The 25,750-nt window shown below is 41.0% G+C and overlaps 2 long non-coding RNA genes across 2 annotated transcripts; both read left to right on the top strand.

The window, feature by feature from the left end:
• The first annotated feature begins 236 nt into the window (after positions 1-236).
• Positions 237-25,211, top strand: LOC109146099. Its single transcript, XR_002047897.3, has 3 exons — positions 237-350; positions 21,815-22,049; positions 24,569-25,211. It is a non-coding gene; the product is annotated as an uncharacterized LOC109146099 (long non-coding RNA).
• On the top strand, positions 1,824-2,779 carry LOC109146100. Its single transcript, XR_002047898.1, has 2 exons — positions 1,824-2,059; positions 2,222-2,779. It is a non-coding gene; the product is annotated as an uncharacterized LOC109146100 (long non-coding RNA).
• Positions 25,212-25,750: the final 539 nt, after the last annotated feature.

The raw sequence follows: 25,750 nt of genomic DNA on the forward strand, positions 1-25,750 counted from the left end.
GAGATTGTTTGCCTTTGGGAAAGGGTGAACATGATATTTTTTCTCTTGGGAATAGACCCAGATATGGTGGTGGAGCAGAGGGAGTGGGTAAACTCGGCTCTCAGGCTGTTATTACAGCCTTGTCTGCTCAGCCAATGTTTTCTGTTGAACATTATAATTACACTGTTGTCGTTGTGTGGAATGATGCAGTGTGTACACAAAATAGCCTGCACACAGCCTGTTCACTCAGTCACAAGCACAGCATGAAGATGTCAAGAGGAAAGAAAAAGAAAAAAGAGGAATAAAAAGGAAAAAACAGAAAGGGAAGAGGAAGGGAAGAGGGATACTCCAGCACAATGAGGATTACAGAGGTATGTAACTATTGCCTGTGTGTTTCTGAACAGGCAGAAGTGAAGGCAGGTGTGGTTCAGGAGGGGTGCAGGTCAGTTCTGTCACTCGGCTGGACAGGGAAGCACATTCCCTTCCTGGTAACACAGCCTGTTCCTGCCACACTAAGCCACTGCAATTCCAGCAGTATTTTAACTCCCCAGCCTAATTTGTCACAGGATGGCTTCATCCAGACCAGTCCTGAACTGACAAATTTGGTCACTGGGAAGAATTTGGGTATGAAGCATCTAACCAACTAGGCAGAGTAGGCACAAAGATTCACCACTGAGAACATCAAATTCTCCTGGGTGCTTCTTTTGAAAAGATGCCAGCTGTCTATGCAGCATTTCTTCCTCCAACACTGAAGAGTTTGACTTGATGGCTACCACTGCCATACATGAGTCAGAATGGTCAGAATCTGACACTCCAAATACACAGGATCACAGGAGAAGCTGGGAATGCTGCAGAGTCAAGCAGAGAAATTTGTGGAGAAGCTTACACAACCTGAGTGCTCAGGATATTTGCCAGCAGATATAATGGATCTGTGTGGATGGGTGTAAGAACAGAGAGTGGATCGTGTGGTGCTTAGCTTGAAAAAGACTTGATAAACCCATGATTACACCGACTTTTCTTTCTGCATTCTGGCTATTTCACTTATCTGGGCTACCAGTTAAATCTATATATAAACAGGAAGAACAGTAGCAGGCTTTGTCTACAGAAGAAACAAGGAAAAGCACCTGGATATAAATGGGATGAGCCAGTATAACAGTTTGTGTAGCTGTGCTTGGCTATGCTAACAGATAAATGGGAGGCTTCAGCCTACTCACAGTTAATCCTGTTATAGAAGATGCCACCTGCAAGGTGGCCTTCCATTTGGAAATTTGGAAATTCAGCTGTGATTCCTCCCTTTATGTGGAAAGTGGGAAGAAGCAAAGTGGGAGATTTGGGTGTGCAACAAGTGATTTAATTGGTAGCACTTCACTGTTTGCTGGCATAAACTTATTCTGAGATGGGACTGCAAGTTGAAGAAGCTGGAATACCTCTCTGAAGTGCATGGATCAAGTGTAAATCACCCTTGATTTATAGTCCACAGGGCCAGCACTTGCATTGCCCCTGTGTCCCAGTATGACTATGGCCATATCTGCACAGTGTAGGCACAAAGCGCCCCAGTCCCACAGATGTGTCCGGATAGGAGGCAAGAGAGCTCTCAAGAAATCACAGTTCTAAACTGCTTTAAACAATTGTCCTGGGTTGCAGTGTATTCTATTACCATCCCCATGAGCTGTTGAAACCAGGTGGGGCAGTGTTTCCTTGCCTCCTCCCCCCAGACTATCTTTCTGTTAATTGCCCATCATTGTCCTGCCGCATGACTCAGAGATAACTCCCTCCGGACTATCTTCTGTTAATGAGCCTAATCAACGCCTGGCCTCATGACTCATTACCCCATTGTGAGATGCTCCACCCAGAGGGAGGAACCAAGCATTCCATCCTGGATATAATCTGAGATTCCGACACCTCTTTCCATGGGCTTCCCAGAGGATAGGAGCTACACAGCCACCACTGGACCCTCTGAGGAAGAGCAGGCCCTTTCTACAGGATCACTGCTTTGACAGAACCACATCCACCACTTCAGGAGGACTGCAGTCACCATCTTATCGGACTGCTACTGCTACCCTGACTAGCAGTGTGTCAGGTTGTATCCTGACTCTGTCAGTTTAACCCAGTGTTTTCTGCCTTTATTTTTTTTTTTTTTTTTAATTTCCCTAGTAAATCGTTGTTCTGACTTGGTGTCTCCCACTGCTTTGTTTTCAAACTAGTACAACAGTGAGGTGACTTTTTTTTTTTTTTTTTAAAGGCTAATGTGTAAGGATGAGATATGGGTGTGTCAAAGAAATGTGAGGAAGAGGAGATAAAACAAAACAAGGATGAAGGAAGAAAGAACAGGATGGTAGTGGACTGCTGTGGCTGGCCAGTTCAAAACTGGAAAGCCTGAAGTACTCTGGTAATTCTCTGTGGGTAACCTTCCCTTCCCTCGGTCTACATGGTCAGGGTAACCTGCCCATGTGGTCCCTCCAGAGGAACTTTCATGGGAAGGCTGTAGTGGCACAAAAGGACACCTGTGCCACCACCACTGTGACTGGAGAAGGGGACCCTGCAGGCCTCAGAGGCAGCCTCACCTCTATTTGGTTTGCAAGTACTTTGCCTCAGGGTTGTGGTTTTGAGAACAGCTGCCCAAAGGCCCTGTGTGATGAGTCAAGCCTTCTTGGTGCTAATTGTTTAATGCTAATTGTTCTTCCCAGACTTTGGACACAATGTGAGTCCTGCAGATATCTTACTGGAGAACATTTCATGCCGTACATATGCCAGATTTAAGTTGCCTTCTCAAAAAAATAAAACTGTTTATGTAAAGTAGGGTTCAATTATCTTGGCTGAATGTGTCTTAATTTATTTGAATTTTGAGATATCATGCTTAGACACATTCCATTGCTGGCTTTAAACAGCCTTTGCAGCACTTTAGATAGAAGTTGCACTGGAACAGCCCTCAATCGTTATGTCATTGTCATCAAAAATAACAGTGCCAACTTACAAATGCGCTAAATGGCTACACTGAGAGATGTGTACTATCTATGAAGCATTTTTGTAGCTGTCTGATAGTTCAAGATACTAAAACACTTGAGAATCTCTGGGAAGTAAAATTTAATTCAGTTTCTTGGCATGAGCAATTAGTTGGTTGCCTTAGCTACTCCTCAGATGAATCTGTTACATCCAAATTAAGTTTAAGCCAACACATCTGTGTTGGGTTGTTGGTTAAAAAGGAGATGGAGAGGCCTACACATTCTTTAAGCAAGATAGAAAAATTCCAATAACTGTACTTACTTTGTGTTAGTGAGAGCTTTATAATTGTGTTTAATACATTCAGCAGTATGAAGACTTTACCCTTTAGTTTTGTTTGCATTCAGGGGTATCAGCTTTTTTTTTTTTTTTTAAATGATCTATTACACATGGATTTTTAAATCTGGGATATATTGAACACATCTGCTTGGACAGGCTCAGCGATGCCAATTGAACCCATCCAAAGAAGTTTGAAGCTTAGCATGGAGAGCCTGTTTCAAAGATTATGTTAAAAGAATGGGAGATTGGACTTTTAAAATTCAATCTAATATTGAAATTTTCCAGATACAGAAAGTTCAACCCAGTGAAGTTCTTGGAATGACCTCAGACCACCTGCCTGGGCAGCAGCTGCCACCCCAGGAGAGCTCCTGCCATTATGATGTCCCAGGCAGCCTAGGGCATCACAAAAGCACCAGAGCATTGGGATGACGCATACCCCAAGATTTTTTCTCCTTTTTATATGTATCTGTAGCTTTACAGATTTTAATATATGGCTGTATAGCTTCTAACTCTTTGTCACTTTTGCATAGCAGTTGCACTTTCTCACATATTATCCTGCCCTCTTGGAATTCTGTTTAGTTTTGCTTTTTAGCCTGGCAAGGACACTTTGTTTTTCACCATACATGGCAGGCATAATAAAATGTAGGGCTAAAAGATTTGGGGGGAGCTCCAATGGGGCAGAAATTACCTAGCCAACTGCTCTTCTAATTGGACAATACTTTTCAGATATAAATTAATTAATTTAATTGATTAATTAAAATTATAAAAATTGTATGGATCTGAGACTGTCCTCAGGAGTGTGGATGACCCTCCCCAGTTTAATGCAGGTCCTGTGTTCTCCATTTTAACATGTGTGTGGCTTGGCTCCTCTGCTGGAGGACAAGTGTGAGCTGTATGTCTCTCCTGGCTCACACCCCCTGAAATCTGCAATCTGCAGGTCCTTGCCCACACTGCTGGCAGTGCCTGTGCTCTCAGCTGGCTTCAGCTATGCAGAAAGACCTGTCTGTAACTAAGAATGAAGCTCAGATTTCTGCTGACAATATGATAAAAGCTATAAATTGCTCTCATGGATGCACAGTTTATATGTGGGCCTTTGTACCACTTCAGTTATCACAATTTATAAACTACATATTATATAGATATATATTTATAAATACTTATGTATACAAGGGTAGATAAAAGAGCAGGAAAATATTAGGGCTTCAACTGACACTACTTATTTAGGTACACTCATAAATTTTTATCAATATAAATGCATTCATTTTAAAACACGGAGTAAATTTCTTGAATTATATGGTAGGAAAAGAAAGTTATTTAAAATGACACAAAAATTACACTTAATTTTGGTCTAAAACAGGACAGGATTCAAATGAGTCTGAATGGCAGAGCTCTTCAGTCAGATCATGACTTTTCCCGAAGTCACCTCTCAGATTATAATTGTACTTTAATTACTATTCAACCCACTTATGTTCCACAGTTGTAAACTGTCTCCTGTTTTTTGAGTTTTTTCTTTTTTAATTGCATAACATTTTGTGGTTTCCAGCTCACATTTCTCCTTGACAGATTGAACTTAAATCAAAAAAACCCAGATGCTTTTTTTTTTTTTTCCTTTTCTGTGGGAATCTTAGCAGTAACCTGTGCTTGCTTCTTAAGCTCTGCCACTGATAATTACTGGCAAACAAAACCAGTAAGATGTTGACTAGACCAAAGTTCCTTTTCAAAACTACTGTCTGCAGTCAATAGGTAATTAACTCCCTCTATGGATTCAGAGCTCCCGGGTAGAGGGTGGGAAATTAAGTTATTAGCAAGGCTGTTAATGCAAATTTCTAATTTACCAACACTGCTTGCTAAGAAGGACTGCATACTATTAGGGATCTGAAAAATGTTTTGCCTATAAGTTTGAAATATTTTCATTTAGCTTGGGCTTTAATGGCTCCTTACTTCTCAGCCTTGTTACGAATATGCAAATTGGAAAGCAAGCTTATATAAGCAGTGACCGTGATTTATACTACCAGGAACATTTTCCAGTAGAAACAATGGGATTTGCTGGAATTAAAAAAGTAAGGTACGTGGAGATAAGGAAAAGAAGGCAGCATGAGGAGGATATATTGCGGTTTGAATATGTAGAGTTGGATATTCTGCAGTGACAATGAACAGCACAGAAGCTTTTTAAGAAACCACCCTGGAAGTTTCTCTGTCAGCTTAGGTTTCTCCAGATGAATCTCTGCTCTCTGGTGGAAGGAGGCCTGTTCAGAAGCAAAAATTCAAATTTACATGTTCCTACTTATTGTGTGGTCCAGGACCTCTTTACTGACCACGAGTTTTTAGAACATGGTGAATGCCTGAATTCTTAGGAAAGGCAAGGTCTTGCAGAAACACACCAGGCATGTTTAAATTCAGTCACTGAAATTAGTGTCACTCATTGTGGTGAGACTATTTGCTTTCCTATTAGACTTGATTACATTACACAGCAAAGTTAAATTTGTACAACCCATATCAGATAACAGAGACTGAAAGAAGCATTTCTTCTACTTCTCTAAACTCTTTTTAATATAAGAGTGAATGCTGGAGACAAACAAGAAACCTCAAGAATTACACAGTTGTAGGTAGTGTGTCTGAACACCAGACTGAAACAACACTCAGCACTTCAAGGAACAAAATACTTCCCAGATTTGGGAAAACCCTAAAAGAGCTCATTGGAGAAAGCTGGAGCTGAAATCATTGTTCCTTTTTGGTATCAAGACCCTCATTGCTGCGCTCACTGTGGGTGGCTCATTGCATATTTGAGTGTCTCCATTTAATTAAGCACTGCACGGTGTTGATACAACTGAGATGTAATCTCAGGCCCCAGGTCCTGACTCAGAGCACATTAATGTCAGTGCAAAGGCTCCCATCAGCTCTGATGGGTTTCGGTTGGGCCATATATGAGTTGAAAATCTTGAAAAAAGCTTCCTAAACTTGTCACAGAATTTCCAAGTCATGAGACAGACAGATTTTTGGTCTTTAAAACACAGAAATGGCTTTTCATTGAAAAGAAATCCTTCATTGTGCTTAAAATATGTCTCAACACTATCCAGGTTCCTTTATCCTCAGTAACTACTGATAAAAGTGAAATATGGAGGAGCAGTATATCTACAAGGAATAGGAAGCAGTTATAAATTGTCATGTGTCAAAACAGAATGCAAGACTTCTGCACCACTTAAAAAAGCTTTTTCACTGAAGTACCATGTAAAAAAAAAAGTGGCAAAGGAAATAACCCAAATAAAATTATGAACTAAGCCTCTCACATGCATGTTTCTACTCACTCTTATCATGTTCTTTTGTCCCTTTCCCTTATCTGACACATCCCAAACTTTATCTTCTGTTCTGCCTTCCCAAAGCATCCTTTTCCTTGCTGTAATATTGATTGAAACAACTTGATCCACGTGGCCTGAGTCTCTGGAGAGGGAAGGGAGATACGCTGGAGCTCAGACAAGCCCTTGGGAAGAGGAGAGACCAGGAGAGGAGCAGGTCACAGGGGGCACCTTGGAGAGATGTTTCCCCAGGAATCCATGAAGGTGACAATGTGAATTTGCTGTGGCCTAAGGAGCCACAGAAAGCTGGTGGACAGTGAGCAGGGCCGGAGGAAAGCGCCTGGCCTGCAGAACCCAGGAGGAGGATGCTTGGTCACAACATGGGGTTTGTTCCATCTACTGCAGTTTGACTTTTCTCCCTTTTTAAAGTTCTTTTCTTAATGGTCTCAGAGCTAGTTTAAGTTCTCATAATTTCTTATAACAATTTTTGGTTTTTAAAACCATATAGAAAAAATGAATAATTTATTACATACTTCTGCCAAGAATGACCAACCAAAGATCTTACATTTGTACATTTCTTCCTCCTTTCACTTAACCTTCTCCCTTTTTCAAGTGTAGAAAATAGAGGTGGGGAAGGAAGAAAATTAAAATGCTAAGGACTGAAAGCCAGATAGACAAAACCATTTTTGTCACTTGTGTAGGAAAATGAAAAATGGTTACAAGGTTCCATTGAATGACATTGAATGCTTCAGTTAAAATGCAGTTCCCATTTGTCAAAAGTTCCAGCTTAGGAGGACTTTTTGGATGTATGAACTGCAAAGTTATTCATTTAAATAATATGCAAATTTCTAAGCAATGACAACAGAAAAGTGAGTAAAAATTTAAAAGCCATCATTTTTGCTGTGTTGTTTACTCAGCTGGTAGCTCACTTTTGATTGTGGGCAGTTACCATTAGTGCCTTGCTTTTACAGATTCTCTGCTGATAAGAGACTTGAGCTGCTGACCCAGAAGAAGCAAACATGATCCCCAGGGTGTGGTGACACTGCAGTTATTGCTTCCACTTATCACCACACTGAACTTATCTGAAACAGGGTGTGGAAAATTGCTCACTGTGCTGAGCTGGCCAGGGAGGGAATGGGTACAAACCACTGCTCCCCTGTAAAGAAAACAGTGATTTATTTGGTGAGGTGTTGGCTTATTCTGCTGACACCAACCACCTCAGGGACTGCAGGCAGTGAGAGAAAGCATTAATCATCAGGACAACGAGGTGCAGGCATTTGCAGCTCTTGTGTACACAAAGCCAGAGGTCTTTGGCCAGGTACTGATTGGAGAAAACACTCAGTTGAAGTTCTTGGTTTCTTGTCTTTTGCTTTAACTGAGGTTCATGACAAAATAAGAAAAAGTGAAGTTTGGCCACTTTCAGGAAGTTTTGTGCCATGAAGTCGTTTCAGCTCACTGATATAGAATATAAAAGAGATACTGAGATACAAATCCATCAGGAAAAAGCCCCTAAGTGGGACTGCCTTGCTAATGGCCATTTCTCCTTTTTTGACCTCTCTGGCTTGGTTCAGTTCCTCTGGGGCTCCTTAACTGCGTAAGGTGGATAAACAGCACCAAATGTGATCATAGAATCTTTAAGGTAGGAAAAGACCTCCAAGACCATCAAATCCAGCCTTTGAACAAATGCCACCATGCCCACTATGTTGTATAGAGAGAAGAGGCTTTCTGAGGGGTGTCACTCACAGATAATGCAAAGGTTTCAATGTAAACATGAACCATTGCCATTGGGGAATCAGTCCCCAGCCCCTTAACGAAGTCACTGTGGAGTACTGATCGAGAAGTGACAAAAAGTTGACAAGTTTTGAGAGTAAAGTTTATGGTTAATGTAAACATGCTTGTTATTTAACCCTGCTCATGATAACATTAAGTAGGTAACAGGGTCTGCTGCATGTAAGCAAAGCCTACTGTTCCTAGAGTGTTATCTCTGAACGTTCTGCAGAGGGGGAACATATAAATGTTTCCATTTTACAGACAGGGCAGTGGGCACCTGGTGAGATGTAGTTGTGTATCAAGCTGTTCAGCAGACAACCTCAGTGCAAGGAATTAGAGTTCATGCTTCTTAAGGCAAGTTTGGCTTTCTATCCACAGGGTATTTTATTCTCCATTAAAGTACGTTTCTCTGTAAAACACCCATTATACAGAAAAATCTGTATTAGGTCAGAATAGTGAACTAAGGGAAAACACTGTTAGGGGTGATATTGCTTCTTCTGTCACTTAATATGCTGGAAGTGCAATGAGCTTGCAAGCCATTTCTTGGTACATATAAATGCTAATGGCATTCATTAATACACAGGTATTGAGAGGCAGAGCCACAGCCCACTGAAGTGTGTAGAAAAGGAAACCCTTCATTTTCACAAGCTTCTGAAAGGGACTGGTCAGGCACAATCTTCTTTCTTCTCTGACTGATGCGCAGAGAGAGCTTAGCTGAGGGGAACCACTGACATCATAAAGTCGAATCAGGCAAAGCATCATAAGGAACCAGGCAGAGCAGCAATGCCTGAAAGATTTCTTTTACAACTGTGAACCTTGTTTCACTTGTGGAACTCAGTATTTGCCTGTAAACAAAAATAATTCTAAAGGAAAGAAATAGCAAAGAGCAAGTATGGCTTATGAGAAACCAGCACCGAAGTTCATATGTCTGACCTGATGAACTTTGCTGCAGGGGTTTGAAAACGCCCAGCTGCCACTGCTGTTTTGGTTAAGCTGTGTAACCTGTGTCCTGCTCTGTCAGGTTATTTTGCTGCAAGGTAAATGATTCAACACGAGGGCATTCCGCAAAAGGCTCCTTAACTCAGCACGGAGCAAAACCGTGTCCTCAGCAGCCCATTATTCATAGCTGCTGCCCTCGTCGGGAAGAGTCAAGGGCAGAGGAAAAGCAGCTGCTGGATCAGGTTACCCTGGCACGGTCCATCGTGGGCGGAGAGGCAGAGCAACACTGACCATTGGGGTTTGACAGACCGGTTTCTGTTTCATAGGAAACAAGGATTTCCCCCCCCCCCCTTTTGAGGGTTAACGGGTGGTTATGCATCAAAAGTACCCTAAGTCTGGTTACTGCTGAATGTCTTCAAAACGAGTCAAGCAGACATCCTGGCTGTAGCAATATGGTGACACTGTAAAAGGCTGTAGGTACTTATGAACAAAAGGAAAAAGGGAGGCGGTGGTTGCAAGGCAGACAGGTGACAATTAAATCATTTTAAATACTAGCTTGGTGTGCTAGGGGAAGGCTAGAAGGCATTTACCATGCAATTCCCACCATGCTAAATAGTAATTAAAGAAGACTTGTATCTCAGATGGCTCTCTCATCCTGCAGCACTTCGGTGTTTTCAGTTTTTCAGTAACATTTTAACACCCTCATGCCAAGCTGTGGAAAATTATCTTGCACTGCAGCATCTGCTCCCAAGCTCGCTCTGTGTTTGTGGTATTAAAGCTGTGCCTTTGTACTCTGCTTTTTTAGGCAGCTAAAGGACTGTGGGATCTCTCCTTTCCTCGCCAGTTTTCAAATGAGAGGTGTTTGGTTGAGATAAATGTGTGTTTGCATTATTTTAATGAAAACCCCCAGGGGGACAGTCCTCACTTGGCCTCTTACGGGGAACTCCATCCTTTGCTTCGTGGAGGAGAATGAAAGCATGCACTCATTCTGAGAGGGACAAACTGTAGGAAGAGAAGAGCAGTGATGTCTTTTTGCTTGTGGTTCCAATTTATTGTGTGTGATGTTCTGCTCTTCACTCGCACTGATGTGTGAACGTCTTGCTGAGGGTAGTTTTCAATTAGGAAGTGCTCTAAAAACAGGGCTGTATGCTCCTCCTTATATGGTTTTTAAGCTTGGAATATCGTTTTCCCAAAGTAACCAATAATGTTTGGTGTCCATCTGTTAGTGCCTTGAAAGAACATATTTTTCCAAGACTAGAAAGTTAGACTACATTAGGTTGGCAGAGTTCCTAATCAGCTGTTTTTTCTCAGAGCAAGCAAACAAACCAGAGGGGGTTGCAGATGTGGCTCCCAACGAGCAAGGCACACACGTGTGCTGTCAGAACATCTATTTATCCTCAGATGAGAAGTCTCACACTGACAAAATGCTGAGCTGTGGCTTTCAGGTGAGATTAAAGGCCTTTTGTGTCCCCAGTGTGCACTCTATGCCACTTTCGCTTTCAGGGAGTCTCTTTAATAATTCATTATTTCTTCTAATCATAGAGGTCTTCTAATCAGAGAGATCTCTTTCTGAAAGAAAGCCTACCTTGATGTATTTTACTGGTAATTTCTTTAAATCTTACTATTTGTGACCTCCTAAAAGAAAACTGTTATGTGTTTGGGAGACATTTAATTGGGAATGAGTTAACTATTCTTATGCCAACCAAGAAGTGTTCTAGCCAAGATCAATGGCAACAGTCAAAGCTTTTATGTCAGATTGTGTCTGGATTTTGTGAGTAAGAGGTGGGATGGCCTTTACAACAACTGCAACGTTATTGTCAACATTCCACAGACTTTATTTTTTTAGCCTTTCTTAAACAAGGATGGCAAAAAAAAGAAAAAGATAGATTAAGAACTCATTTTCACAGTTTGCTTTCTATTAAATCTATATCAAGTAGCTCACAGAGACCCTGTTCCTTCAAGAGAATTTCACATGTAGATGATCTTGTAATAAATTATGTCCCATTAGGAAGTTATTTTCTGTATCTCTAGTCATTAGTAAAACAGCTGTAAACAGGTGTAACAAATTAGAGCTGCTCATGCAAGGTTGAATGCTTCAATGAGAGAACTTTAATTTTGCAAAAGAGAAAGAAAAATCCTTAAATATTTAAAAGCAAATATTTTGGTGAATAGTGAGCAGCTGCTGACCTGAAAACAAAACTTCTGGGAACTTTGTCACTTAAAAATAATTATCTATTTTTGGCCTTTTTTTCATCAGTCCAGGAAGTGGATCATCTATGTGTTTCTCAAAGGCTTGCATTTTGATTCAAGATGTAATTCCAGAATTTTTTGTTGCCTTTAGTTTCAACAGACCTTTATGATTGGCCGATTTTCTTTACTCGGGATTTTATACAGTATTATTCATGTTGTTAAAAAAAAATACTGAAAGCTGCTCCCAAAAAAATCATTGCTCCCAAGATATAGGGATGCTTAAAATAGTCTCTACTTTCAAGTTCACTTTCAAGTTCATGTAACGGTCCAATTATACTAATTTCATTTACATTATAGCATTGTTCCTATGTTGTGAAAACCTATTATTATGTTTCGTGATCCCATTTTAAGAGTGTCACATTTGTCTTTGCAGTTCTGTGTTACTACCATGAATATGCTGCACCTACAGCCTGTGACTAGTTTTTTTATATTCCTCATCATATTAGGAAGACAATATAGAAATTTGTATCACTAGAAACCTCTAACATACCTATGTTTTTATTTTTATATTTATACATGGTTTTTATTTAATGCATTTATATGCTTTGTGGTGACAAAATTCCCTTGTTTTTGGGAATCCCACTAAGGTACATAGAGTAGTCTTCTGAGTCTGGTTTCAAAGTCCACGTTGGCACTAATGTTTCATAAGGCATCCAGAGCACACAGAGTGGGTGAGGACCTTGATGATCAGAAAATATGGCACCTACGGGAGAGCTGCAGTTCTCCCTGTATTCTACTCAGGTGGCTTTTCCAACAGGAATTTTGGGAATTCGGGGGGCACCCATGGGTAGGTAGCATAGGCCATGCAGGGGCAGTTTGGGTTCACCTGGTCTTGAAGAGGGGTGGAGCTCTGGACATCCCAGGCACATAATTCCACAGCAAAGAGAAGTTGCAGTCAAAGGACATCAAATGAAATATATTCCTTATCTTCTTTTATTTTGCTACTGGCTACCCATTTTCCTTGGCAAGGGCCTGTCTCATTGCTTATTAAACAGCCTGTGTTCCCTTCTTTTTATTGAAATCTTCCTCTCCTCTCAATTGCTCTAAGCACTAAGTTTTTAAAGGACTCAGCCTGGCATCAGCAGGATATTATTTTTAAACTGTTTCTTCTGTGCAGCTTAGGATTTTGCAAGGCAATGTGCTTGAGGGAGGTCATCGAAGCTGGACACTGCCATTTTTCTCTCATGCAATAACACCTTAGGAACAATTTTGCTTCATCTGATCTGGCTTCTCAAATTCATGAGTTTTAAGACAGCCACTCGGCTGATATGGGTTGAAACAACATTACTGGTGGCCAGCTCAGCTTGTGCCTGGGGAAAAGGCTCTCCTTGATTCACAGATCAGCAAACTCTCCAGCTGGCCTGCAGGAGAGCTTTTCCTCCTGTAAAGCAGCATTGCTTTGTTTCATCTGGCACAACAGGTGTGTGTTGGTGACAGCAGTTACTAAAAAGTCTGAAAATCTGAAAAATCTTTTTGTTTATTTGATGCTGAAGCGTAAAGATAGCAAGACATGTTACCTTTATCAACCCAGCCATGTAGCAAATGCAATGAAGGAATTTCTAGCAAGTCAGAGCATTTAACTACTGAAATGCCACCTGGATTTTTTCCTTGGAATTGAAGTTGATACAGACACTTGAAATGTGAAAGATGCCAATAGCAATGAAATTCTAACAGGGTTTGTATCCGAGTTTCCTTCTATCAGTACATGAAATGGTCATTTGCTTAGTGAGGCAAGACTGATGAGGGTGGCAAGTAGAAAACTAATTGAGGCATTAATTAGGAAGAGGGTTGAGAATGTCCTTAGTACTGGATATTTTTGCACGTTAACATGATCACAGCATCATGACACAACTTTTTATTCCTTAAACAGCAGAAGGAGGCCCTGACTGGCAGAGGAGTTCCCTGAGCTCGGTTCTGCCTGGAAAGGGCCTCATGGAAGAGCTCCCACCCAAGGGTTCAGAATTCAGCAGCTGGAGGGACTGTCCTAGTATCATCCTCAGTTTCCTGGGAAGTGAGGCACACAGGAAGGAGGTGCCAAATTTCTGTTCATCTGGGAGTTGATTCCAGGGCAGTCAAATGCCAAAATAGGTGTTGTTCTAAGGCTTGGGCCAAAGTGGGTTACTGCAGATCTCCGCAGCAGAGGCCAGGACCGAGTGGCACCTGCTGGGTCCCAATCTGGTGCACTCATGTGGCAATCATTTAGCCATTATTGTATGATTGCTGCCAAGAGTGAAGTTATTTCCCCCTTGTATTTTTCTCTTCTCAGATGTTTGCATCACATTATATCCCCTTCACACTGTTTTCCCTTTTACAGTAAACAAATGTAAATCTGACAGATTCATGTCATAAATCTGAGTTGGACATTTCCAGCATCAAGCATTAATATAAATTCCTTTCAGACATAATTCTCCAGGCTATAGGCAGAAAGAGAGATGGTGGATGTTTCTCCTTTTAGTACACTATCATCATTCTGACAACTTAATTTAGTTTCTTATCATTTGTCTCTCTCTGCAGTGCCAGTTCCTACATGCGCAACTCATTTTTCTCCAGTAGACACCACTGTGGGGATCATAATTTCCTTTATCCTGCACCCAGGGGCACTTTCTTCACCCTGCTGTTGTCAGCCCTAGGCTCTGTTCCCACAATCTATCCAACATCCCCAGCTGGGAAAAGCACAGCACTTGGTACCAGCACTCAGTCCCAGCACTCAAAACCTTTTTGATTGTGTCCCTCAACTGCCCTGCTCATGATGAGTGGATAAATAAACAGGAAGCCAGGCATATTTGTTTTACATCCTTAAATCCCTGCAGGATTTAAGGATTCTGGGCTCAGAGAGGCTCCCAGGCACAGGGAGGCCCTACACAGAGGCCCAGTGGCTGCCGGTGACCCCACCACCCATCCCATCCTGCTGGAAGATGCTGTCCATCCTCCAGCTGAGATAACTTGGGCTGCTCCTCAGCCAGCACCTGAGCTGAGGCTGGTTTCAGCTTCTGTTACAATAAACCGAAATGAAAATACATTTGGAAGTTGGTGGTTCTTCCCTGCTCAGCTCTATCCAAGCTTCCCTCACATGAAGCCAGTGTGTAATAACCACAGGGAACCTTAACTGCATTTATTTGTATTTATTTATGTTTCACATGAAGCACAGTCTTACAATCATCGCTCCTTAACCAACCACATAGATATGGATTTTGTCAGATTAAAAGTATGGAGATCTGTAAATAAGTGATCCACTGGTACTCTTCCCTTACTACCAATCAAACCTTTGAAACACCAAGGTGGTATGGGGGGAAGGCATTGCCAAATGCAATTTCTAACAAGACAGGCCATGTTTATTTCGTACATCCTCTGTTTCTTTGCTGTTTGGGGCCACCAGAAGAGTTATCCCAGAACTATTTAGCAAACAGGAAATGCAGACACTCTTTGCCATGCCCCTCTGAAACAGAACTTCTCAACCCAGCAGCATTCAGCTCCCTATCCCCCTCCCACCTCCATTATCAGTTTCTCCTCATTTATAGGCGCTCTCAGCAACTCCTTTATCAATTTGCTAGATTATTTAACTGGTTTTTGTATGTTGTCATGGCATTCTTCCACTTTGTGATATAGACCCAAAAGGCACATTCCCAGGGGAGGGTTGTTGGTGCCAGGCACCCCTCACTATTGGGGTCAAAGCTGCTCAACCCTTATAATTCTGGTTCTGCAAAGTACAACGTTCCCAGCTCACAAATGAGCATTCCCTCGCCGTGTCTATGGTCTTTAATTCCTTCTCTCCATGCACAGCAGATTTAGGGACACGCAGAAAATGAAAAGATGCAGATACAACATATCAAAAGACACAGTTCTTTTAAAAATAAATAGCTGCATTAGAAGGATCGAGGTGGTAAATTCAATATATACACTGCAATGTTACCTTCCTGCTTAAAGATCCTTCCAGTCATTTTTGCAAGCATTGGGGGCAGGATGTTTTGCTGCTGTTTAAAAAAATGCCAGATACTTGTTCAGCTCTTCTTTTAGGGCAGAACAAGGGGAACTCCTGGCACCTCTTGCACACATTTCATACCATTTGCAGCTGCTGCACAGCAGAGGGAAGGTGGATACAGAAAGATGAGCTGTAATTATGTCCTACACTGCTGGACAGCGGCAGCACTAAGCAACCTACCGGAGGAATTTCAGTCTCAAAAGGCTCTTAGACTGAAACTATTACCTCTAGTAGGATGAGCAATCTGAGAAATAACACGCTGAAGGAGTGTGTAGAGATGATACTGCACAAAAGGTTGTAAAAGGTTCCCTTCAACACTGAGACTAAACTTGCATAAAAAGGATGGCTTCTGGAAAGGCCTTAAAAGCTGCTTAATAGTAACTTTTGCTTCTGCCACACATCCATTTACAAGGCTTTTAAAGAAAGCTTGTATTTTATCACTCCCAGGCATGCTATTTATGTCACCAGTGGGCAGATACAGCCAGTCCTCTATGCAGCTTGTTAAAAGCTTTTAAAAATACATGAAGAGCCAGGCGGAATAAAGGTCAAGTAAATAACAGGAGTGTATAAAATATGTTGCATTAAACATTTAAACTAGCGGTTTTCCTAGTTTCTTTATTTCATGCTGTTCCTTCATAATACTTTAGAAACAAATTTGCCCGGTGTTCTTCTAGGCAGCATGTTGCAGATGAGCCAGGAGTGCCTAAGCAGAATGGGCAGAGTGGAAACCTTGGTGATCTGTCAGCTCACATTCCTCTCTTACCCAGCATTTGTCATCTCCTGGTAACACAGAGCTGCATCCCAGCAGTGCCACACACAAAGGCAGACACTTTACCTATTTAAGTGACACCAAAACAAAAAGGAAAACAAGTGCTTTGCAACCAGAAAGGGAATTTCTAGAGGCCAAGGGTAAAAGACAGTTTGATTTCTCTTCATTTCGGGCTTTATTTTCTTGTTTATGCTTTATAATTCCCATTAAAACATTGAAGGGCAAATAAGGAAATCTTGAGCAAGCACGCCTTTGAATTCAATTACTGGGGTTTATTTTTGTTTTCTCTTGTCACTATGTAACATCACCAAGCCATGGTGAGCATCTTGCCAGTTACTCCACAAAAATCCTAGTATTTTCAAGGTAATAAACATTTCCCTGACATTCAAATTCTATGGGGAAAAAAACCAATTGTAATCTGAAAATTTTGACTGTCTTAATATCACCTCATGATACGGATATCACAAATTTTGGTTATTTCTTGTGTGTATCAAATTTGGGCTCACAGTACCCAGCATGGATAGAAATCTAACACTGCACCAGGACAACAGTTTTGAAACAGGAAGAAGTTATCATCTTGTGGCTCCATGGTTTAACCTTATTCATGGTAGTGTGAATTTGGGGGTCAGGCTTTACATTTAAATGGATGGTTCAACACATGGGTTGGAAAAGAAGGAAAATTGCATAAAAATTATATAACCAAATTTCTGAAAAGTCTGTCATAAAATATATCTTCAGCCTGTCATCATCATTTTCTGATAGGTTATTTTGCTTTTCCAGATCTATATTTTTCCATATAGGGACTCTGACATCTAATTTTAATTACCTCAGCCGAAGGCCTATGTCACTAATCAGGTACAGCTGTATTCAATCTAAGCACTTTGTTGGGTTTTGAATTTATAAATATTATTGTCACAAAAAGGGAAAATGTCCAAAATCTACCATACAGGCCTCAAATGTTCAATATCCATGAGTCCCCCAAAATTATCTTTCTTGCAAGTAACAAAACCAGAAAATATCATTTAATTGAGTCCTGACTGGGCCCTTTCAAAATGATTAAAATTACCAAGTTCTGGGCCAAGCTCTTGAAATGTGGTTAGCTATACTTTAAAAATGTGTTTGAATAATGTTATGTATATTTATACCAGGATTACAGAACTTCAGCAGATAATAATCCAGTACTGAAGAACGAAGTGGTTGGGTTAAACCCTTCCATCCAGTGGGTATGGAAGCAGGGCCCCAAATCCTATTTCATGATTTGTTTGGACATTCAAATGACTGAGTCTCACTGAAAATCAGATGGGACCCGGATTCCTTACTGAGTGTCCAAATATGTAGCACTTGCTTCTGGGAAGAGTGAAGGAGGAAAATTATTGTTAATATTTTTGAAGAAGTTAGAAACAAACGAACAAAAATTTACCCCAGGCTCTCTTCACCAGAGGAATTACAGTAAAATCAACAAAAGGAAATTACTTGAAATAGTTATGGGTTATATCTCATGAATCTGTCACGGATAGCATGCTGTGTTTGTCCTCACTGTGTGTGATGGCTGCTTCCAGCTGTGCTGACATCAGTTGCTCTCTGCAACAGAACTTCATAAAGGGGCAAAATTTTTCTCTTTGTAAAGACAAACTGTCCTTAATTTTCTTTTCCCAGTTTGAAAAGTCAGAGGGATCACAATTAGGGATACATTAACTTCCTTAGCTCAAACAAGTCTCCCCGAGTTTCTGTCAAGACCTGTAATTAGAGGTGAAACTTTTGCGAGATGTTTAACCTTGGTTTTTCTTTTCTAACCCATTTTTCTGTTCTATTTCTTCATGGTGGCAAAGCCTGTGGGTGTGCAAGAGAAAAGCAAGGTGCAGCCTCTTGACACACACACACACACAGAGCTTGGACAGGCATGTGTTCAGGGTACCACCAACTCATCCCAGCTTCCTGCCCAGCCCTCTTGGTGGAAGTTGCTTCAAGATAAACTCAGCAGAAAGGAGCCAGCTGCTTCTGTAAAGAGCTTGGTATTCTCATACCTGGTACTGGCTTCCAATAAAATATTGAAGTCTGCCCAGAAACTGCTTTGCTAAAGGTGCAGATTCCTTTACTAGAAAGCAGGCAACCTCTGGCAGTGAGACTGGAGATAAAGCAGGATTACATCTTCAACGTCAACACTAAGATTTGCCAGGGCTCATCAGTCATTTTCCTTTCTTTTCCTCTTTTTTTCTGCACTGAATTGGAGGATGGAAAAAAGGGGATTGCTGGTTTTATGCCAATAAATCCCATTCTTGTCTAACACAGCTGGATTAAATGCTCTTTGAGCTTTATGATTTGGAATTACTGTCTCCTAGCTATAGAATATACGTCTTGATAATTATTCCACAAATTTTATAAGCCTCTATCTAGCTGGGCCCCCAACCAGAATGGGAATTATAACCTCATCTGAAAAAAGGGATTATGACTACATCCTCCCCTGCCATCACAGAGAAGTTGCTCCCTGAGGACTCACAAGACAGGGCTCACAGATGCTTAATTTCGTGAAAGCACTAAGTCATAGTGACACAAGTGCCAAAAGGAAGAATTACACCCGGGTTTTTAGCTGCCTGCAGAACATACTTGGAAACAGTTCCCTCCCAGTTATCAGAAGGGGATCCACAGAACAATGTCAGGTTGCAAAGTCTTCCTTCACTGTCACAGGACTCTCACTGCCCTACCTACCCCTGCAGACAGTGACCATGTACCAGCTCGTGGAAGCTCATTAACTTGTTCCTAAGTGATGCACGCCTGAAATACTTTTCAAAATGTAGAAATAAAGCCCTTTCTGTGACTGTGCTCCTCTAAGACAGTTACCCATAAATTTCTGGAGAGCCATGAAAACACTCCACAGGGACAAAATAATTGCTGATGATTCAGTCAGAAAAGCGACAGTAAAGGTTAATTTCCTAGAAAAGAATATTTCTCTAATAGAGATGCAGCATGAGGAAACTAAGGTCTAGAATTCTACAGTTTCAGAATTGAATCAGACAACTCTCTGAAAAGGCCAATATAAACCGAAACCTATGTATTAAAAATGTTGGAAATAAAAGAATGCAAAGACAAACATCCCTTTTCTACAGCAGGTAAAACAAAAGACACTGGTGTATGGGGGTGGAAAAGGACTTCTTTTGTAAGAACCTTGGGACTTCCATGAATAAACATAAAACATTTTAAAAGGAGCTCTGTGCAAAATCCACCCAAAGGTTAAGACCCTTTTAACAATTAAGTAGTAAGGAAAAAGAAATCCAATTCTTCTTTTGATCTGAACAGACTGTCACATTCAGCAGCAAGCAATAATTTGGCCTGCAGCCTGCTTCCCTTTTTCTCTCTTTTTTTCTCTTTCTCTTCCTCTCTTTTTCTCTTTTCCTTTAATTAATTTCTCCCTTTTTCATTAACCCCTCTAATTTCTCTTTTCCCTTCACCCTGCCCCTTTATCCAAACCCCACTGCCTATACAATAGGTCAGGAACTAACATGCCAAGTGTGTTATTACTAATAAAACCTTCTGACTGTTTGCAGGCCCTCTGAATTTTTCCTTCCTTTCTACCAGTGAGCATTTTTGAATCTTAAGTGCTCAACCTTAAACCAATACCCGTGACAAGGTCAGGGCGACCTGTAAAAATCTAGGTATAGCTCTTACATTTCTGAGAAACCATTAGAAAAGAGCCAAAAGCTGACAAGCCACCAGCTTCTGAAATTCCCCAAATGAGACAATTGACAAAGGGAAGACTGGAAAGGCTGACAGCAAAAAGATGGATTGGAAATGCTGGAGAGAGAAGATGAACAGGACTGTTCCAGAGCTGAGAGGAGAACAAAGAGCTTTGCAGTGAGGTGGCTCCACAAGGTCATCTGGGCTGCAAGGGTCTGAGCACTTTGGAAGCCATTCTGGCTCTGCAGAAAGCCTGGGGATTGCTCTTGGCTCCTTGAACCCATCCCAGAGAAAGTTTCAGAAGACAGAGGAGATTAAATGAGCAATATGCAAAGAACACTGCCCAGCTTTTGTATTTTGTGCACCTCTGAGAAAGCAGCAGTAGCACTGCAGGAGAAATGCCTGCCTGTCTCAGGTCATCTAGTTCTCTTCGGTTTTTGATTGTCTCTGAGCTGTCACGTTCCAAGGGTTGTGTAACATCTCTGTGATCTCTTTCCTCCATGGAAATATTTAATTTAGAGTCCACTGTCCATGGAACATTAGGATTGCAGCCAAAATAGATCTTATGGGATTAGAGCCTCTTCAAAGAGAACTGATAACTCTCCAAGGAGAGGCACTGACCAGAACTGTAACTATATGCATCTCCTACTCAGATTAAACCATACTTGCTAAAAGTACAAGGAACACCACACTGATACTGACACCTTGAACCTACTCATGACTCAAAATCAAGAACCTGCTGGCAAGGCTAAATTCCAAACACCAGTGGCGCTGGAGGTAGACCCTGACTCTCCTCCCTGTCCTTCTCTACACATACAATTGAATTTTGAATACTACTTTTCCTGCCCAGCACACAAAATGCTTCAGAATAATGGATAAATGCTGAAGAATGGTTAGACAGGGCTAGAAGGCAGCAGACAAAGCAATGGTGAAGTGTGGTGACAGGGAAAATAAAAAAATACTACAATAAGGAGTTGTAAACTTCAGTAATATGGACAAAGGGAGAGATTTAGGTTAATTAAGGCCTAATAAACCCCAACATTGATATTCATTATTAGATTTCCTAAACTTTGATCATAATCAAATATCTGGAATCAAAGACATGGGCTTTGTGAATCCTAGCAAAAAAAAAATTTTTTTTGATGTTATCTCTTATACATACGTGTTTAACACTGCTACTTATTATTGCCATTTAAAATATTTATTACCGTTGTTGACTTTACATGCCTATATACACTCCCAACTTTGTTGAATAAAATGAAATATTGCATCTATGTCTTTAGTTGCTAGGCATAACCTCCATTAAATATAGTTAAGACTTTCAGTATGAAATAATCTTTGCTGCTTAATAAAAGTGCAGTTGGCCAGTGATAATTTATGTTCTTTGTAAGCAAGGAATGCCATAGAAAGGGATGCTTTGATGTAGTTCAAATGAGAAAAAAGGGACAGACTTCAAGTCAATTATATCAGCAGCTTCATCAAGGCACTCAAAAAACTGTGGACATCATTAATTAAGTTTATTTATACTTCCTTCCCTCCGTCTCTTCTTCCCCCTCCTGCCACCTTAATCCCCAAAACACTCCTACATCACACCAATATTCTTTGTAGAATTGAAAAATAATTCTTCCTCCCTGGCCAAAAAGGAAAAGTAATTTTCCTGCTCATCTTTGCTATCACAGTTTTGCTGTTATCACTTTGCAGTAAGGTGCTGGGGTTCCGTCAGCTCTGCCAGCGGAGATTTCCAATCTTCCCAGTACAAAGCAGAAAATGGGAGCAGCTAGTAGAGGCAAGTCCAATTCATGCAAGAGATTGGCACCCTACTCTCTTTTTGGTCTTCCCATGTTTGGTTCCAAGGTTTTAGTTTGAGCCTCTCTCTGTTTCTAGGATTCGAGGGGTTTTCCATCCATGTGCTGCTTCCACCCTTGTGTCTTCCCTGAGGGACAGCTGGTGTGGGACAGGGTGCAACAACTCTCCGGATGTTCACCGGGCTGGAGCCCCTCACCATCCTCTTTTGGGTCAAGTTCTGACACTACCTGAAGGGCTGCATACAGAGGGGACCCAGAAGGTGAATCTCTGATTGTAAAGATGGGACCTGAATTCAGGAGCACCCTCCCCCCAGGTAAGATTACTGAAAAAAGCTTGGGGATCCCACATCTTGTAATAATGCTGAAACAGCAGCATAATTTTCCAAGGCTGAGGGACTCTTCTCTCTGTGCTGGCCAAAAGTGATGCTAAGCTCAGGGAGATGCTTTACTTCAGATCTTTTTTTAGTGTTTTTAAGCCCACATCGCTCACCACTCTACCACAAATGCTGTCCTTCACTGATAGCGCTGTCCTGTGCTTTGTTTAGTCAACACCTGGAGTTTCATTGGAATGACCAAATGGTTCAAAATCACACTTCTAATTAATAAAAGTGTTGCTGAATGGCTCTTCTTATTTTGGATCATGCACCTAGGGTGCTGGAGCCATCTGTGCCATTTGCATTTTCCCTCACAGCTGACCCACTTGAGCTAAGCAGCACCACATTACACCACTAAGGTCAGCCTTGAACACCAATGCAGGCAAAAGAGAGCACCTAATCCTCAGGAAAAGCAAATTTGCTTTTGTCCAGGAACGATTCCCAAGGAGGGGCCCAGAGTTAAGTGTCCAGTGCTGCCTGGGGGCCGGCTTCCAAAGGAACAAGGAAGTTTTCACAGTCACCCTTGTGCTGCTTGAGCACTCCGCACATCACACACTCCTCAAGACATTGAACTCTGCCTGCACTTGTCATTAACAGCAACCAAAGACCCCAGGTCACACCAATCCCAACCCCAGGACCGAAATATGGAGGTTAAAAAATAGTGCTGCTGTTGCCTGGCATTGAAGTGCCTGTGTTTTCATTTCACCACTATTTGGCAGTATAGGAAGCTCATGCAGGTACAGCATCGTTCACTTCCTTTGTGCCAGACGGATTCTGTCATTTGTGGAGGTTGAGGCTGCACTGTGTCAGTATTAAGTTGATATTTTGAAGAGTTTTAACAATTAGTCCTGCCTGGTCAGTGCTGGCAGGGAGTCACCAACTTCAGTAAGAGCAAAGATAACAATACACTTAAAGCTCACAGTACTTATATTTCAATTCATTTCTGAAATCTCTCTCTGCAATCAGAATATTTTAAGGTTGATGCAGCACATTTTTTTTATTTTAGGGGCTTTTTTTTCACAGAGGCAACCAAAATGGAAGACTGAGAAAGCTCCACCTGAGTCTTTGTTAATCCAGGGAAGGACAAACTCTGTACAAAACTTCACATTAAATATTAAAACTTTGACACACATAGTAGTATGAGAGAATAGAAAAACATTCTTGCTTTTTGTCTTACAGCAATATTCATACCAAGTAAGTCACTGATCAAAAGCCTACATACTACTTCTGTAAAAAAATGTTGCCTATATTAGGACGTGCTGTTTATTTAAGCTCGATAAACTTTGAGATTATTTAGGCTCTAGTCTCTGATAATATCTCACTACAGATCTTATGTCCTGATCTTATATAGAAACCTCAGATTGCTCAAGTAGAAAAAGCTATAAAAATTCTTTACAGGACTTGAACTGTTTCTAGTGTTTTCTATTCATGGGAACTGAGGAAGCTCTTTTGTTTGTCCAGAAAAGGATCAACATTTCATTGCAATTTCACTTGCTCAGTAAGTTTGGGGTGAAACTGGACACAGATGTTTCACTTGTATTTTTGGGTCAATTCATGTGGTCATTTCAGTCCTCAGAACAGGAGAGAATCTCATAGATAAACTAGAATTAGACAGTGCAATATGCTTTCATGGATTCTTTTCAGTCAGTTAAATTGGTTTATTTTTTATTCCATGTAGAATGAGTGGGTATGCTAAGAAAACCTATCATATTTTCCAAAGCAAATTGCTATCCCAGGCTAATGCTAGACATTTATATTATTTGAAAGATGTGTTCAATATTGATGGTAGATGATTGTTTTGCTTTTCATAATGTCCTTAACACAAACAAATCTGCTAAGAAATCTTTTAAGAAATGTTTTTCAGCAGAAAGTGCCCAATTGTCAAAGACAAGACTTTTTAGAAAGCAGCAGACTTGAACAAAAACATCTGGAAAATACATCTTTATGCCCAAACTTTTACAATACCTTGTTTAAACATTTTTCTAATTAATCTTTTCTATTTTGTTTTAAAATTTCAGCGTCTCTGACCTCTATATGGATTAAAAATGTGCAAAATGTGCGAATGGCTGTTAAATAGCTTAAATTTGATAATAAACCTTCAGATACCAGTAATAAAAGCAGAGCATAAGCAGACAGCTTTTGGGGTTGGTGAGAAAAGGCTGCACAGGATTAGAGATGGGAATCAGGCAGAAATCTGCCCTCACATTACCTGTGCTCTACCAGCCATTGTGATTGCAGAATCCCAACAGGGGAGGCTGTTCATTTTTACACATAAAACACAGGATTTTTTTGTGAAAATATGCTACCTGATACAAAGGATATCAACTTTTTGCTCAAAAGGCTGAAGCAAAAAAAAAAAAAAAAAAAAAAAAACCTTCTAGTGGGTCTAATTAAATATTATTTTAGAGCATCTTTAAAATTTTTTTTTGTCAATTTAAGGAATGTCGTTTTTCTTTTAGGTCTTTCTATGTGTTCATCATTGTTTGCCTGTGGAACACCTCGTGAAGTCCATTTTTTGAGGAAAGGCTGTGTACTCTTTTCATTCCTGCTAGCTTAAGAAAGAAGAAAAAGGCAGGAAGAAAGAGGGGGGAATAAAGGCAACACCTTCCTACATATTCCACCAGCATCCTCATCTGGGAACTCCCTGGAGATCCATGTTTGGCCTCACCAGGAACAGGATAGAAATAGCAATAACAGTGTCTTTGACGTGCTGGAACTTTTGTGCCACCAACATAAAAGCTCCGTTGCGCAATTTCCTATTTTTGTGTTGTATTTTCATCCCTAAGGATTCAATACCTCTGGAATCTGGGTTGGAGGGCAGCACCCTCTGAGTGCAGAACATGCTGAATAATAGGAGGAGGAGGTGCCCACCAACCCCTCCTGTCCCGTCCTGACACAGAGCAGGAGGGAGCCCAACTCTGAATGTTAAATGACTCCACAGTATAATTAGGGCTTCAGGCCTTAATTCCAGTTTGCACAATTAGCTCCTTAGCAGCCTCAGGGGATGATTCTGAGATGGCCTGTGCTTAGGGTGCCCCAGAATTCTGCAAATGGCTTCCAGACCACGGGAAGGAGCTGCAGAAGACACAAGTCTTTCTGGGGCTGCAGCAGGAGGCTAGGCCCGGTGCACCAAAAATAGAAATACCAATGTATGGCTGGGCACCAAAATCCCTCTTCTTTACTTAAAAAGGCAGGCTAATGAATGCATTGAAATAAATTAACTTTCCTGTGTAGCCTGGCTGTTTTCTGCTACCTGTTGCTGGCATTGGGAACTAAGCTTTCATCCAGACTTCCCACAGCACATTTGGGAATTACTGCACACATGGGGTAGGGGGACAAAGGACAAAGCTGCAGCTTTTTGGATGTCACACAATGGTGATGATGATAATATAATAACCACAGATATTAATTATAGCATCATTTTTTATACAGTAGCTAATAACACAGTACAAGTAAATGAAATGCCAATATTTTCCATAACCATCACATAATGCCTCCCAAAATCAAAAAGACACATCTGCCCTTCCAGCTTTGTGGAGAGTTGTGCAAGCATAGGCTCAGCATGAATCCTGGTGTCTTCATCCCTGCAATACCTGCCATTCCTTACTCCACACATTCCTTAGAATAATGAGGCCCATCAT

Source organism: Corvus cornix, chromosome 1A (assembly GCF_000738735.6).
Source record: "Corvus cornix cornix isolate S_Up_H32 chromosome 1A, ASM73873v5, whole genome shotgun sequence".
NCBI classification, from domain to species: Eukaryota; Metazoa; Chordata; class Aves; order Passeriformes; family Corvidae; genus Corvus; species Corvus cornix.